This window comes from Loxodonta africana, chromosome 8, assembly GCF_030014295.1.
Source record: "Loxodonta africana isolate mLoxAfr1 chromosome 8, mLoxAfr1.hap2, whole genome shotgun sequence".
Lineage (NCBI taxonomy): Eukaryota > Metazoa > Chordata > Mammalia > Proboscidea > Elephantidae > Loxodonta > Loxodonta africana.
Genome location: NC_087349.1, coordinates 131,520,090 through 131,538,243, shown reverse-complemented (window position 1 = coordinate 131,538,243; position 18,154 = coordinate 131,520,090).

The window sequence follows — 18,154 nt, the reverse complement described above, 5'->3', positions numbered from 1 at the left end:
CACAGAGCAGTTTTTAATTTTAATAAAGCCCAATTTATCAATTTTTACTTTTATGAATTGTGATTTTGGTAAAAAAAAAAAAAAAACTTCCCTAACCCAAGGTCACAAAGATTTTCAACTATACAGCCATCTAGAAGTTTTAGAGTTTTAAGTATTTAAATCTATATTTTGAGCTAATTTTTTACACAAGATGTGAGGTATAAGTTAATGTTACTTTTTTTTTTTTTTTTGCATATGGACATTCAAATGTTCTAGCAGCATTTGTTGAAAAAAAACTGTTCTTTCTCCACAGAGTTGTAAAAAATCAAATGGCCATATTTGTGTGAATTTATTTCTGTATTATCTATTCTGTTCCATTGATACAAGTTTACCCTTTTACCAATACCACACTGCATTTATAAGTATACCCTTATAGTAAATTCTGAAATCAGGTAGTATAAGACTCTCAACTTTGTTTTTCTTGTTCAAAATTGTTTTGGTTACTCTAGATCTTTTGCCTTTTCATACTGAGATAAAAAAGGCAAAAACCAGACCCACTGCCGTCCAGTCAGTTCCAACTCACCTACCCTGTAGAACAGAGTAGAAGTGTCCCATAAAGTTTCCAAGGAGTACCTGGTGGATCAGAACTGCCGACCTTTCGGTTAGCAGCTGTAGCACTTAACCACTATGCCACCAGTGTTTTCTCGTATTAATATAACCAAACCAAAACCAAACCCATTGCCATTGAGTCGATTCTGACTCATAGCAACCCTATTGGACAGAGTAGAACTCTCCCATAGAGTTTCCAAGGAGCGCCTGGCAGATTCAAACTGCTGATCCTTTGGTTAGCAGCCATAGCACTCAACCACTATGCCACCAGGGTTTCCAACATATTAATATAGAGACACTAAAACTATATGAGGTCTTGACCAGAGTAAAAGATGCTGGGTTGGGGTCCAGGCCACGGAATCTATTTTGTATAGAAAACCCATAGAACTAGAAAACCGAACTGGTTACGGCAGTTCTGCCTGCCAAGAATAATGTTGGGAGTTTGTCCCCAAAGAGTGGTTATGTAATCACTATATTTTCAGTAGTTAACGCCTTGCAATTACCCTATGACTGTCCTGTGAACCCGCTGCAGTCACTAAGCCAAAAGTGTTGTCAGCTTGTTCCTAAGGAAATCCCCTCCTGTAAACCCTCCTGGTCACTAAGCAATAACTAAGTCAACAGAAACTCTTTAATTAAACCTATTACCAAGTGGTAATTACGTCAATGAAAAGTCTTTTAACCTATTGGCGTAAAGTCCCCACTTCAGTTATCCTGCCGTTGACGATGATATGTTAAGAAGTAACTAATCAGAGTTTTTCTTAACTGACTTCCTTCCATAATAGTATATTAGCTGCTCCCTGGCTGTGATTCAGTGGATTCTGTTAGTCTCTTGTGCCTGGTGCACACTGGCAGAACCCTCATTCAAATGATTGTCTTTGTCTTGGTTTAATATAAATCTCTGGATTGGGATTGAGTGTGGGGTCTTTTTCCCTTAATGCATTTTGATGTAGTGCACAGAACTCAAAGCTGTCTTCCCTTAGCAGGACCCCTGATGAGTCAAGGACTGGAAATGGTGCCAGCGACTGGGTCACTTGTGCCCTACTGTTTGCACAGACTGCAGGGAACCTGTAAAGGTAAATGCTCTTGGATTTGAACCCTGTGACTTACATCATGGTTATCAGAGATCTTTTATTAAGTCTTTTTCTGTGTCTATTTGGATTTTCTCAGATGTCTTGGTATGCTTTCATCTGCTTATGGTGTCTCAAATTGAGTTTCTCAGTTAGTGCAGGGGTAAATCTACTTTCAAGGAGTTCTGAACCACCATAAACCACTGCCCACATCTCATGGCATTCCCTGATACGATTTCTCTGTGGTTTGGGAAAAACTGAAAGTAGTTCTCTACAGGGCAGGCAGTTTGTCTCTGAGATTGCTGATTGCAGATTTCTGAAGTTCAAGGTCACACACGCTGAACTCTGGTAAGCTGGATAAAGCGGCCTCATTGGACCATAGTCCTCCCTCTAGTACTCCAGCTGCCTATGTAATTAAGAACTATGGACCGAATTCAGTTCAGTTTCTTGGGAAATGGCATGCACTTACCAGAGATAAGGAATCAGTCTGGAAAAGTTTTGAGCTCAGTATGATTAACTTTTCTGCACATTGGATTAGAAAAAAAGGAGCTCTAAAAAAGAATCAGCCAAGTTAAGATTCACGCACCTGGTAAAGTTCTCTCTGCTGCTTTGCCAGCTGTTTGTTTGTTTGCTTGTTTGTTTTTGTTTTCCTCTCCACCTATATCTACTTGAAACTAAAAACACCGTTAATTCTGAACTTTCAGCCTTAGTAAAAATGCATTGGCTTGATTGAAAAATTTCTCCTGTCGAGCTAACAGACTTGGCTCATGAACCAGCTCAAACCATAGAACCTAAACAGACTGCTAAGACAAGTGAATTAATGGCTTGCAGCTCTGTGGTAGCTCCAAGCCCAGCCAGCTGAGAAATACTCATTTCAAAAAAGAAGCCCTAGAAATAACAATGAGTTTAAGATTTACTCTAAACCTAGTGGCCCTATGAAGAAGGGGAGAAAACCTCACTTTAGGACAAAGATAAACCTTCTAGAGCCACTTCTACTCTCTGGTCAAAAGCAAAGCCCCCTGCAGCTGTCCGAAAGTTCCCAATCATCTTTTAAGAACACCACCGTCATTCATGACAGAAATAATCCCACTCACAATCATGATGAAAAGAGGAAATAGTTAATGACAGAACAGTAATAACACCTGTAAATATGACACCTATATAAAAACTTGTAAACCTGGTTTATCAAGATTTGTTTCAATTGATTAATATGTTAATGTTATTGTTAGGTGCCATCGAGTCGGTTCCAACTGATAGTGACACTTTGTACAACAGAACAAAACATTGCCTAGTCCTGTGAAATCCTCACAATTGTTGCTATGTGTAAGCCCATTGTTACAGCCATCTTGTAAATCCATTTCATTGAGGGTCTACCTCTTTTTCACTGACAGCTACTTTACCCAGCAAGATGTCTTCTCCAGGGACTGGTCACTCCTGATTACATGTCCAAAGTGTATGAGATGAACTCTCACCATTGTCACTTCTAAGGTGCATTCTGGCTGTACTTCTTCCAAAATATGTTAATAGGACCTAGAAAAGGCCAACAATAGGCTGAAGAACACTAGAATTCTGAATAGCCTTAGGAAATATCAGCAAAGGGCTCAAATTAATACATAGGAAAACTAGAAAAAGGAAGGCTGTTAACAAGACCCTGATATGAAATTATAAACAGGGCCAAGTTGCAAATTAGTTTTACCCAAACATTAGCATGTTCCCATAATTAGATCTCTGCATGAGGGTTCCCATTTGAGAAAAAATGATAAAAATTTTAAAGAAATATTGGTAAGGGCACTTTTATGAAGCCACTAAACAAGCGGCTTCTCAATGTCTTATCTGCTCCCTATTAAATTAAGACAACCTTTTAAAATTCCCCCTGAGAGATTTCCTCTACCAATACTTCAATGGCAGATTTCATTCAGCTTCCACCCTCAAACAATTATAAGTCTGTATTAGTGATAATTTTTATATTTTCCCCTTAAGTTGAGGCTTTTCCCTGCTTCAATGCTACTGCTGTTTTTATAGCCAAGAAACTCCTTTAAAATATTATTCCTACTTGAGCTCATTTTTCTAAGCATCTCCTACATTTTTTTTAAATTGGGATTTTGAGCTGGCCAGATTTGGTTATCTGTGTTTTCTCTTTTGTACCTTTGTTTTTTAGCTCACTCTCTGAACATTTTGATGGGTTCCAATGCGCAGGGAGAGATGACAGCTCTTGCCTGTTTTGTAAGGTTACTCACCTTTCTTTTCGAGTGCACATCTAAGGACCTTAAAGGGGGTATTTGGTTCAGCTCCCATTCCTCAGGAACCTTTAAGGAGATAATAACCAAAAAAAAAAGCCAAACCCATTGCCGTCGAGTGGATTCTGACTCATAGCGACCCTATAGGACAGAGTAGAACTGCCGCATAGAGTTTCCAAGGAGCACCTGGCAGGTTCAAACTGCCGACCCTTTGGTTAGCAGCCGTAGCACTTAGCTACTATGCCACCAGGGCTATGGGTAGTGCCAATTCCAAGGGAAGGTGGCAGCTCCTGCCTGTCTTGTGCTCTGGTCCTGTAACATGGCTTTACCTGACTAGGAAAAATTTAGGTTAGTGGCTACTTTCAGGATTTTTGAGCTTTCTACTATTGTTTTGTTTTTTTGCTTGCATGTGCAGGTTTATAGTGCTTGCAAGTATGCCTATTTTAATTTGTTTGTAAGCAATTTAAAACTACTTAAACAAAAATGTGAGAATGTGTTTTCTGTTAAATTTAGGTCGATCTTACCAAAGAATCGCAGTACACATTTTGAGAAACTTCGATATAAATCAGTCTATTTAAAGGTGCACTAGAAAGGATAAAGTGTTTTATTTTGGTTGGTATACCAAGGCATTATAAAGAAACAAATTATTCTGAATTGCTTTCTCAAAAGATTCCTATGAAGCATGCAAAAAACAGGATAATGTAAATATAATAATTTCTTACCTCTGTATGGTATTATTAAGTTATTAAATTAGATTGTAATATTTCCTCAAAGAACTTGCTCTAATTGGTTTAATAATAAATAGCCACTTATATAAGATTAATAATAGTCCATGTATTTTCAGGAATTAATAAAGGTGAATTTGTTCTAATAAAGACTGAAATGTCAATATTAAAATCAAAACCTTCCTGAATAAGCTAAGTATTTTTTTCTTTTTTATTATGTAATATTTAACAACATATTACATTGGGCAAATATGATGCAAAAAACCTCTTTAAAGTACTGAAAAACAAAGATGTCACTTCAAGGACTAAGTAAGGTGTGGCCAGCCCATGATATTTACGATAACCTCATATGCATGTGAAAGCTGGACAATGAATAAGGAAGACCAAAGAAGAATTGATGCTTTAAAATATTGTGTTGGCAAAGAATATTGAATATACCATGGACTACCTGAAGAATGAAAAGGTTGTCTTGAAAGAAATACAGCCAGAGTGCTCTTTGGGAGCAACAGTGACTAAACTTTGTCCCATGTACTGTGGACATGTTATCAGGCAGACCAGTCCCTGGAGAAGGACATCATGCTTGGTAGGGTTAGGGGGTTAGTGAAAAAGAGGAAGTCCCTCGATGAGATGGACTGACACAGTGGCTACGACAATGGGTTCAAGCACAGCAACAATTCTGAGGATGGTGCAGGACCAGGCAGTGTTTTACATAGGGTTGTTATGAGTCAGAACCAACTTGATGGCACCTAACAACATTATATAAAAAATGTTTTATTTAGCGAAAAGAAAGAATTTTATTAATTTCAGAATAAGAAGAGGTTAAACTGCTTACAGTAGTTATATTTTGTAACATATAAACTTAAATTACTAGGTAACTTACTAATATTAGACTAATAGTCATTATAATTAAAGTTTATAGACTCTTCTATGCCACAGAAAAGGATATATATATAAAAATCAGGAAAAGTGCTTAATTTCCTTTGAATTAAAAATTATATGTCAATAATATTTACCTAATACCAGATAAGCACATGATATTATGTCATAATTGTATTATTTCAATGGCTACTCAGTCACAACTTTGTTTCCTTTAAATCTGTCATCATCAAAGCCAAGGGTTTCAACTAAAGAAGTCGAATCATTTACCCATAAAGTTTTTATTACCATTCATATGTTTAGCTTAATATATTCTTGGTGTGTCCTGATTATATGGTACCATGTCTCAAAATTATTAAGTGTTACATCTGAAGCTCTTTGAAAATGAGGATAATCATCATTTTTAAAGATATTTTTATTTAAATTTTTATTTGACTTGGCATTACTTTTATAATTAATGCCTATCAAGTCTTTTCATTTTTAAGAATTAATATTATTATAAATTAACCATAGCCATTTTTAAGTCTGTCATTCACAGATAAATTTTTCTTTACGGATTCACTGAAAACACTTAACCAAAATGTTTCAAACATGTACATAATTGGACTAAATCAGGATTTTTAGAATTCTTGTATAGAAACTGATGAGGTTTTTCAAGTTGCTGCTTATCCAGAATAGCATGGAACCAAAATTAGCTATGCGGGACTGAGTAAAAGAATTACTGTAAGGGTTTTTAAAAAATATTGCTGATGTTCAGTGTTCTAATTTCTAGATTAATTTTCCTTTCCCTCTTTTAATATAAGAATCAGATGTTTCAAAAACTAATAACATGTCAAAGTTTTGACTAAGTACATTCAGAACATATTAAATAATTCTGCCTGATGACTCCAAGAAATGAATGCTGAAATGACTATAATGAGAAAAGTAGTTCATCAAAACCACATGGCTCTCCCTTATGTTATTTGTTGTTGTTGTTAGGTGCTGTTGAGTTAGTTCTGACTGATAGCAACCCTATGTACAACAGAATGAAACACTGCCTGGTCCTGCACCATCCTCACAATCATAGCTATGCTTGAGCCCATTGTTGCAGCCACTGTGTCAATACGTATCATTGAGGGTCTTCTTACCCTCACTGACCCTCTACCTTACCAAGCATAATGTCCTTCTCCAGGGACTGGTCCCTCCTGATAACATGTCCAAAGTACATGAGATGAAGTTTTACCATCCTTGCTTCCAAGGAGCACTCTGACTGTACTTCTTCAAAGACAGACTTGTTCGTTCTTCTGGCATTCACTATTCTTCACCAACACCATAATTCAAAGGCATCAATTCTTCTTCGGTCTTCCTTATTCATTGTTCAGCTTTTGCGTGCATATAAGGTGATTGAAAATATCATGATTTGGATCAGGCACACCTTAGTCCTCAAAGTGACATCTTTGCTCTTCAACACTTTAAAGAGGTCTTTTGCAGCAGATTTGCTTAATGCAATACATCATTTGATTTTTTACTGCTTTCATGGGCGTTGATGGTGGAGCCAAGTAAAATGAAATCCTTAATAACTTCAATACTTTTTCTGTTTATCATGATGTTGCTCACTGGTCCAGTTGTGAGGATTTTTGTTTTCTTTATGTTGAGGTATAATCCATACTGAAGGCTGTAGTCTTTGAGCTTCATCAGTAAGTGCTTCAAGTCCTCTTCACTTTCAGCAAGCAAGGTTGTGTCATCTGCATAATGCAGGCTGTTAATGACTATTCCTCCAATCCTGATGCCCCATTGTTCTTCTTATAGTCCAGCTTCTTGGATTATTTCCTCAGAATACAGATCGAAAATGTATGCTGAAAGGATACAACCGTGACACGTGCCTTTCCTGACTTTAAACCAATCCCCTGGTTCTGTTTGAGCAACTGCCTCTTGATCTATGTAAAGGTTCCTCATGAGCACAATTAAGTGTTCTGGAATTCCTGTTCTTCGCAGTGTTATCCATAATTTGTTACGATCTGCAGAGTCGAATGCCTTTGCATAGTCAATAAAACACAGGTAAACATCCTTCTGGTATTCTCTGCTTTCAGCCGGAATCCATCTGACATCAGCCATGATATCCCTGGTTCCACGTCCTCTTCTGAAACCAGCCTGAATTCATGGCTCTTCCCTGTCGATATACTGCTGCAGCCATTTTTGAATGATCTTCAGCAAAATTTTGCTTGCGTGTGGTATTAATGATATTGTTCTATAATTTCCACATTCAGTTGGATCACCTTTCTGGGGAATAGGCATCAATATGGATCTCTTCCAGTCAGTTGGCCGGGAAGCTGTCTTCCATATTTCTTGGCATAGACAACTGAGCACCTCCAGTGCTGCATCTGTTTGTTAAAACATCTCAATTGATACTCCCTCAATTCGTGGAGCCTTGTTTTTCACCAATGCCTTCAGAGCAGACTGGACTTCTTCCAACACTGCCATTGGTTCCTGATTGTATACTACCTCTTGAAATGGTTGAACATCGACTAGTTCTTTTTGGTGTAATAACTCTGTGTATTCCTTCCATCTTCTTTTCATTCTTCCTGTGTTGTTTAATATTATCCCCATAGAGTCTTTCACTATTGCAAACCGAGGCTTGAATTTTTTCTCAGCTTGAGAAATGCCTAGCGTATTCTTCCCTTTTGGTTTTCTATCTCCAGCCCTTTGCACATATCATTGTAATACTTTACTTTTTGTCTTCTCAAGCTGCCCTTTGAAATCTTCTGTTCAGTTCTCTTACTTCATCATTTCTTTCCTTTTGTGTGTGTGTTAGAATAATTTTTAAAAAAATTTTTATTGTGCTTTAAGTGCAAGCTTACAAATCAAGTCAGTCTCTCATACAAAAATTTATACACACCTTGCTATACTCCTAATTGTGCTCCTCGTAATGAGACAGCACACTCCTTCTCTCCACTCTATTTTCATGTCAATTCAGCCAGCTTCTGACCCCTTCCACCCTCCCATCTCCCCTCCAGACAGAAGATGCCAACATTGTCTCATGTGTCTACTTGATCCAAGAAGCTCACTCCTCCCCAGTATCATTTTCTATCCCATTGTCCAGTCCAATCCCTGTCTGAAGAGTTGGCTTTGGGAATGGTTCCTGTCTTGGGTAACAGAAGGTCTGGGGACCATGACCACCGGGGTCCTTCTAGTCTCAGTCAGACCATTAAGTCTGTTCTTTTTATGAGAATTTGGGGTCTGCATTCCACTGTCTCCTGCTCCCTCATGGGTTCTCTGTTGTGTTCTCTGTCAGAGCAGTCACCAGTTGTAGCTGGGCAACATCTAGTTCTTCTGGTCTCAGGCTTATGTACTCTCCGGTTTATGTGGCCCTTTCAGTCTGTTGGGCTCATAATTACCTTCTGTCTTTGGTGTTCTCCATTCTCATTTAATCCAGGTGGGTTGACACCAATCGATGCATCTTAGATGGCTGCTTGCTAGCATTTAAGACCCCAGCCGCCATTCTCCAAAGTGGGATGCAGAATGTTTTCTTAATAGATTTTATTATGCCAATTGACTTAGATTTCCCTTGAATCCATGGTCCCTAAACCCCTGCCCCTGCTACACTGGCTTTCGAGGCATTCAGTTTATTCAGGAGACTGCTTTTGGTTTAGTCCAGTTGTTCTAACCTCTCCTGTATTTTGTGTTGTCTTTCCCTTCACCTAAAATAGTTCTTATCTAGTATCTAATTGCTAAAACCCTCTGTCTCCCTCCTTCCCTCCCCACTCTCATAACCATCAAAAAATATCTTCTTCTTTGTTTCAAGTGTTTCCCGAATTCTTATAATGGTGGTCTTATAAAATGTTTGTCCTTTTACAACTGAATAATTTCACTCAGCATAATGCCTTCCAGATTCCTCCATGTTATGAAATGTTTCATGGATTCATCATTGTTTTTCATTGATGCATAGTATTCCATTGTGTGAATATACATAATTCATTTATCCATTCATCCGTTGATGCGCACCTTGGTTGCTTCCACCTTTTTGCTATTGTAAATAGTGCTGCAATGAACATGAGTGTGCATATATCTGTTCATGTAAAGGCTCTTATTTCTCTAGGATATATTCCAAGGAGTGAGATTGCTGGATCATATGGTAGTTCTATTTCTAGCGTTTTCAGAAAGCGCTGAATTGATTTCCAAAGTGGTTTTACCATTTTACATTCCCACCAGCAGTGTATAAGTGTTCCAGTCTCTCCACAGCCTCTCCAACATTTATTATTTTGTGTTTTTTTGGATTAATGCCAACCTTGTTGGAGATGCAATCTCATTGTAGTTTTGATTTGCATTTCTCTAAGGGATAAGGATCGTAAGCATTTCCTCATACACTTGTTCGCTGCCTGAATGGCTTCTTTAATGAAGCCTCTGTTCATAATTTTTGTCTGTTTTTAAATTGCGTTATTTGCATTTTTGTAGTTGAGTTTTTGCAGTATCATGTAGATTTTAGAGATCAGGCACTGATCGGAAATGTCCTAACCAAAACTTTTTCCCAGCCTCTAGGTATTCTTTTTACTGTTTTGGTGAAGTCTTTGGATGAGCATAGGTGTTTGATTTTTAGGAGCTCCCAGTTATCTAGTTTCTCTTCTGGTGTTTGTGCATTGTTAGCAATGTGTTGTGTACTGCTTATGCCATGTATTAGGGCTCCTAGCATTGTCTCAATTTTTTCTTCCATGATCTTTATCATTTTAGATTTTATATTTAGGTCTTTGATCCATTTTGAGTTAGTTTTTGTGCATGGTGTGACATATGGGTCTTGTTTCATTTTTTTGCAGATGGATATCCAGTTATGCCAGCCCCATTTGTTAAAAAGACTGTTTTTTCCCCATTAAACTGTCCTTGGGCCTTTGGCAAATATCGGCTGCTCATATGTAGATAGATTTATGTCTGGATTCTCAATTGTCTTTCATTGCTCTGTGTATCTGTTGTACCAGTACCAAGCTATTTTGACTACTGCAATGGTATATAATAGGTTCTAAAATCAGGTAGAGTGAGGCTTCCCATTTTATTCCTCTTTTTCAGTAATGCTTTATTTCTTCAGGGCCTCTTTCTGTTCCATATGAATTTGTTGATTTGTTTCTCCATCTCCTTAAAAAATGTCATTGGAATTTGGATTGGAATTGCATTGTATCTATAGAGGCTTTTGGTAGAAGAGACAATTTTACAATGTTAAATCTTCCTATCCGTGAGCAATGTAGGTTTTTCCACTTACGTAGGTCTCTTTTGGTTCCCTGCAGTAGTGTCTTGTAGTTTTCTCTGTATAAGTCTTTTGCATCTCTGGTAAGATTTACTCCTAATTATTTTATCTTCTTGGGCAGTACTGTAAATAGTATGGATTTGGTGATTTCCTCTTCAAAGTTCTTTTTGTTGGTGTAGAGGAATCCAACTGGTTTATGTATATTTATCTTGTATCCTGGTAATCTGCTGAACTGTTCTATTACTTTCAGTGGTTCTCTTGAGGATTCTTTAGGGTTTTCTGTGTATAAGATCATATCCTCTGCAAACAGAGATACTTTTACTTCTTCCTTACCAATCTGAATGTCTTTTAGTTTTTTTTTTCTAGCCTAATTGCTCTGGCTAAGACCTCCAGCAGAATGTTGAATAAAAGTGGTGATAAAGGGCATCCTTATCTGATTTTTGATCTCAAGGAGAAAGTTTACAGACTCTCTCCATTTAGGATGATGTCGGTTATTGGCTTTGTATGAATGCCCTTTATTATGTTGAGGAATTTTCCTTCTATTTTTATTTTGCTGAGGGTTTTTATCATGAATGTGTGTTGAACTTTGTCAAATGCTTTCTCTGCATTAATTGATAAAATCATGTGATCCTTGTCTTTTGTTTTATTTACATGACGGATTACATTAATTGTTTTTCTAATGTTGAAAAATCCCTGCATACCTGGTATGAATCCCAATTGGTCATGGTGAAATTTTTTTTTTTTGATATGTTGTTGAATTTCATTGGCTAGAATTTTGTTGAGAATTTTTGCATCTAAGTTCATATGGATAAGGTCTGTAATTTTCTCTTTTTTAAAAATAATTTTTATTGTGCTTTAAGTGAAAGTTTACAAATCAAGTCAGTCTCTCACATATAAACTTATATACACATAGTACATACTCCCACTTACTCTCCCCCTAATGAGTCAGCCCGCTCCCCCCTTCCAGTCTCTCCTTTCGTGACCGTTTTGCCAGTTTCTAACCCCCTCTACCCTCCCATCTCCCCTCCAGACAGGAGATGCCAACATAGTCTCAAGAGTCCACCTGATGCAAGTAGCTCACTCCTCATCAGCATCTCTCTCCAACCCATTGTCCAGTCCAATCCATGTCTGATGAGTTGTCTTCGGCAATGGTTCCTGTCCTGGGCCAAAAGAAGGTTTGGGGACCATGACCAACGGGATTCTTCTAGTCTTAGACCATTAAGTGCGGTCTTTTTATGAGAATTTGGGGTCTGCATCCCACTGTTCTCCTACTCCCTCAGGAGTTCTCTGTTGTGCTCCCTGTCAGGGCAGTCATCGGTTGTGGTCAGGCACCATCTACTTCTTCCGGTCTCAGGACGATGTAGTCTCTAGTTCATGTAGCCCTTTCTGTCTCTTGCACTCATAATTACCTTGTGACCTTGGTGTTTTTCATTCTCCTTTGATCCAGGTGGGTTGAGACTCATTGATGCATCTTAGACGGCCGCTTGGCGTTTAAGACCCCAGACGCCACACTTCAAAGTGGGATGCAGAATGTTTTCTTAATAGAATTTATTTTGCCAATTGACTTAGAAGCCATAGTCCCCAAACCCCCACCCTTGCTCCACTGACCTTCGAAGCATTCAGTTTATTCAGGAAACTTCTTTGCTTTTGGTCCAGTCCAGTTGTGCTGTCCTCCCCTGTGTTGAGTGTTGTCCTTCCCTTCACATAAAGTACTTCTTATCTACTATCTAATCAGTAAATAACCCTCTCCCACCCTCCCTCCCTCCCCCTCTCATAACCACAAAAGAATGTGTTCTCAGTTTAAACTGTTTTTCAAGATCTTATAATAGTGGTCTTATACAATATTTGTCCTTTTGCATCTGACTAATTTCACTCAGCATAATGTCTTCCAGGTTCCTCCATGTTATAAAATGTTTCACAGATTCCTCACTGTTCTTTATCGATGCGTAGTATTCCATTGTGTGAATATACCATAATTTATTGATCCATTCGTCCGTTGATAGACACCTTCATTGCTTCCAGCTTTTTGCTATTGTAAACAGAGCTGCAGTAAACATGGGTGTGCATATATCTATTCGTGTAAAGGATCTTATTTCTCTGGGATATATTCCAAGGAGTGGGATTACTGGGTCATATGGTAGCTCTATTTCTACGTTTTTAAGGAAAGGCCAGATCAATATCCAAAGTGGTTGTAGCATTTTACATTCCCACCAGCAGTGTATAAGTGTTCTAGTCTCTCCACAGCCTCTCCAACATTTATTATCTTGTGTTTTTTGGATTAATGCCAGTCTTGTTGAAGTGAGATGGAATCTCATAGTAGTTTTAATTTGCATTTCTCTAATGGCTAATGATCGACAGCATTTCCTCATGTATCTTTTAGCTGCCTGAATATCTTCTTTAGTGAAGTGAATGTTCATATCCTTTGCCCAATTTTTAATTGTGTTGTCTTTTTATGGTTGAGTTTTAACAGAATCATATAGATTTTAGAGATGAGGTGCTGGTCGGAGATGTCATAGCTGAAAATTATTTCCCAATCTGTAGGTAGTCTTTTTACTCCTTTGGTGAAGTCTTTAGATGAGCATAGGTGTTTGATTTTTAGGAGCTCCCAGTTATCTGTTTTCTCTTCATCATTTTAAAAAATGTTTTGTATTCTGTTTATGCCTTGTATTAGGGCTCCTAACATTGTCCCTATTTTTTTTCTTCCAGGATCTTTATCATTTTATTCTTTATGTTTAGGTGTTTGATTCATTTTGAGTTAGTTTTTGTGCATGGTGTGAGGTATGGGCCCTTTTTCATTTTTTTTGCAGATGGATATCCAGTTATGCCAGCACCGTTTGTTAAAAAGAATATCTTTTCCCCAATTAAATCACACTGGGCCTTTGTCAAATATCAGCTGCTCATATGTGGATGGATTTATATCTGGGTTCTCAATTCTGTTCCATTGGTCTATGTGTCTGTTGTTGTACCAGTACCAGGCTGTTTTGACTACTGTGGCTGTATAATATGTTCTAAAATGAGGTAGAGTGAGGCCTCCCACTTTGTTCTTCTTTTTCAGTAATGCTTTACTTATCCGAGGCTTCTTTCCCTTCCATATGAGGTTGGTGATGTGTTTCTCCATCACATTAAAAAAAGTCGCTGGAATTTGGATCAGAAGTGCGTTGTACATATAGATGGCTTTTGGTAGAATAGACAGATTTACTGTTAAGTCTTCCTATCCATGAGCAAGGTATGTTTTTCCAGTGATGTAGGTCCCTTATAGTTTCTTGCAGTAGTACTTTTTACTTTTCTTTGTATAGGTCTTTTACATCTTTGGTAAGATTTATTCCCAAGTATTTTATCTTCTTGGCTACTGTAAATGATGTTGATTTGGTGATTTCCTCTTCCGTGTTGTTTTTGTTGATTTAGAGGAATCCAACTGATTTTTGTATGTTTATCTTATAACCTGAGACTCTGCCGAAATCTTCTCTTAGTTTCAGTAGTTTTCCTGAGGATTCCTTAGGGTTTTCTCTGTGTAAGATCATGTCATCTGCGAATAGAGATAATTTTACTTCTTCCTTGTCAATCCGAATGCCCTTTATTTCTTTGTCTAGCCTAATTGCTCTGGCTAGGACCTCCAACCCAATGTTGAATAAGAGCGGTGATAAAGGGCATCCTTGTCTGGTTCCCGTTCTCAAGGGAAATGCTTTCAGGTTCTCTCCATTCAGGATGATGTTGGCAGTTGGCTTTGTATAAATGCCCTTTATTATGTTGAGGAATTTTCCTTCTTATTTTGCTGAGAGTTTTTTTTATCGTGAATGGGTGTTGGACTTTGTCAAATGCCTTTTCTGCATCAATTGATAAGATCATGTGGTTTTTGTCTTCTGTTTTATTTATATGGTGGATTACATTAATTGTTTTTCTAATATTGAACCAACCTTGCATACCTGGTATAAATCCCACTTGGTGGTGGTGGATTATTTTTTTGAATTGTTGTTGAATTTTATTGGCTAGAATTTTGTTGAGGATTTTTTCATCTATGTTCATGAGGGATATAGGTCTGTAATTTTCTTTTTTTGTGGTGTTTTTATCTGGCTTTGGTATCAGGGATACGCTGGCTTGATAAAATGAGTTAGGTAGTATTCCATCCTTTTCTATGCTTTGAAATACCTTTAGTAGTAGTGGTATTAATTCTTATCTGAAAGTTTGGTAGAACTCTGCAGTGAAGACGTCTGGGCCAGGGCTTTTTTCTTTTCTTGGGAGTTTCTTGATTACCTTCTCAATCTCTTTTTTGTTATGGGTCTGTTTAGTTGTTCTACTTCTGATTGTGTTAGTTTAGGTGGTAGTGTGTTTCTAGGAATTCATCCATTTGTTCTAGGTTTTCAATTTGTTAGAATACAATTTTTCGTATTAATCTGATATGATTTTTTAAAAATTTTAGTTGGGTCTGTTGTGATAGGGCCCATCTCATTTCTTATTAGGGTTATTTGTTTCCTTTCCTGTATTTCTTTAGTCAGTCTGGCCAATGGTTTATCAATTGTGTTAATTTTTTCAAGGAACCAGCTTTTAGCTTTGTTAATTCTTTCAATTGTTTTCTGTTCTCTAATTCATTTAATTCTGATCTAATTTTTATTATTTGTTTTCTTCTGGTGCCTGACGGATTCTTTTGTTGCTCGCTTTCTATTGTTCAAGTTGAAGGGATACTTCTCTGATTTTGGCTTTCTTCTTTATGTATGTGTGCATTTATCAATATAAATTGACCTCTGAGCACTGCTTTTCCTGTGTCCCAGAGGATTTGATAGGAAGTATTTTCATTCTCGTTGCATTCTATGAATTTCTTTATTCCCTCCTTAACGTCTTCTGTAACTCAGTCTTTTTTGAGTAGGGTATTGTTCAGTTTCCAATTATTTGATTTCTTTTCCCTGATTTTTCTGTTATTGATTTCTACTTTTATGGCCATATGGTCTGAGAAGATGCTTTGTAATATTTCGATGTTTTGGATTCTGCAAAGGTTTTATGTCCTAATATGTCATGTATTCTGGAGAATGTTCCATGTGCACTAGGAAAAAAAGTATACTTTGCAGCTGTTGGGTGGAGTGTTCTGTATAAGTTTATGAGGTCAAGTTGGTTGACTGTAGAAATAAGATCTTTCGTGTCTCTATGGAGCTTCTTACTGGAAATCCTATCCTTCTCCGAAAGTGGTGTGTTGAAGTCTCATACTATAATTATGGAGGTGTCTATCTCACTTTTCAGTTCTTTTAAAGTTTGCTTTATGTATCTTGCAGCCCTGTCACTGGGTACATAAATATTTAATATGGTTATATCTTCCTGGTCAATTGTCCCTTTAATCATTATGTAGTGTTCTTCTTTATCCTTTGTGGTGGATTTAACTTTAAAGTCTATTTTGTCAGAAATTAATATTGCCACTCCTGCTCTTTTTTGATTGTTGTTTGCTTGATATTTTTTTCCATCCTTTGAGTTTTAGTTTGTGTCTCTAATTCTAAGGTGTGTCTCTTGTAGGCAGCATATAGATGGATCGTGTTTCTTTATCCAGTCTGAGACTCTCTGTCTCTTTATTGGTGCATTTAGTCCATTTACATTCAGCGTAATTATAGATAAGTATGAGTTTAGTGCTGTCATTTTGATGCCTTTCTGTGTGTGTTGTTGACAATTACATTTTTCCACTTTCTTTTTTGTGCTGAGAAGTTTTTCTTTGTAAATTGTGTGTTCCTCATATTCATAGTAGTTGAATTTATTTTTGCTGAGTCGTTATGTTTTTCTGGGTTTTTATTTTGAAGTATGGAATTGTTAGATCTCTTTGTGGTTATCTTAATATTTACCCCTAGTTTTCTAAGTAAAAACCTAACTTGTATCATCCTGTAGGACCTTCTTTTCCTCTCCATATGGAAGATCTATGCCTCCTGTATTTAGTCCCTCTTTTTTAATTATTGTAATCTTTTACGTAATGACTTCAATGATTCCGTTTTGATCTTTTTTTTTTTTTAAAACAATCTTATTTTGTTTTTGTGATTTCCCTATTTGAGTCAATATTAGGATGTTCTGTTCTGTGACCTTGTGTTGTGTTGGTATCTTATATTATTTATTTTCTGACCAAAGAATTTCCTTTAGTAATTCTTGTAGCTTTGGTTTGGTTTTTGCAAATTCTCTAAGCTTGTGTTTATCTGTAAATGTTTTAATTTCACCTTCATATTTGAGAGACAGTTTTGCTGGATTTATGATTCCTGGCTGGAGGCTTTCTCCTTCAGTGCTCTATATATGTCATTCCATTGCCTTCTTGCCTGCATGGTTTCTGCTGAGTACTGTGAACTTATTCCTATTGATTCTTCTTTGTAGGTGACTTTTCTTTTATCCCTGGCTGCTTTTAAAATTTTCTCTTTATCCTTGGTTTTGGGAAGTTTGATGATAATATGCCTTGGTGATTTTCTTTTTGGTTCAATCTTGTATGGGGTTCGATGAGCATCTTGGATAGATATCCTTTAGTCTTTCATGATGCCAGGGAAGTTTTCTGCTAGCTGATCTTCAAGTATTCTCTCTGTGTTTTCTGTTATCCCTCCCTGTTCTGGAACTCCAATCACACGCAAGTTATTCTTCTTGATGGAGTCCCACATGATTCTTAGGGTTTCTTCATTTCTTTTAATTCTTTTATCTGATTTTTCTTCAACTATATTGGTGTCAATTGCCTTATCCTCCAACTCCCCCACTCTGCATTCCAGTTCCTCGTTCTGCTCCTCTGACTTTCTATTGAGTTGTCTAATTCTGTAATTTTAATGTTAATCTTTTGGATTTCTGAATGCTGTCTGTCTACTGATTCTTGCAGCTTATTCATTTTTCCACTATGTTCTTGAATAATCTTTTTGATTTCTTCAACTTCTTTATCAGTGTGTTCCCTGGCTTTTTCTGTTGATTGCCTTATTTCATTTCTGAGGTCATCCCTGATGTCTTGAATCTTTCTGTATATTAATTTTTTATATTCTGCATCTGGCAATTCCAGGAGTGTATCTTCATTTGGGAAAGATTTTAATTCTTTAATTTGGGGATCTGTAGAAGCAATCATGGTCTGCTTCTTTATGTGATTTGATATTGACTGTTGTCTCCGAGCCATCTATAAGATATTGTAATGATTTATTTTATATTTGCTCACTGAGTCTTCTTGTTTTGTTTTGTTTCAGTATACGTGGATGGGCTATTTGATTGCGCTATCTTGATTGTTGTAGTCTTTGAATCACTTATGTCTTACTACCAGCTGGTTTGAGTTGTTACCGGATATATAAGCGTAAGAGTCCATTGAGTATTCTTGAATAGAATCAGCTTAGGTGTTCTGATTTTGGGTCACCACGCATGTGGTGTAGACTCTCACCTGTTAGCTTAGAGGAGTAGTGGTGATCGTTGTGTGCACCAGGTTCTAGTAGCATCAGAGGGTCGCACTCCAAGGAGGGCAGGATGCTGACAGCCTTC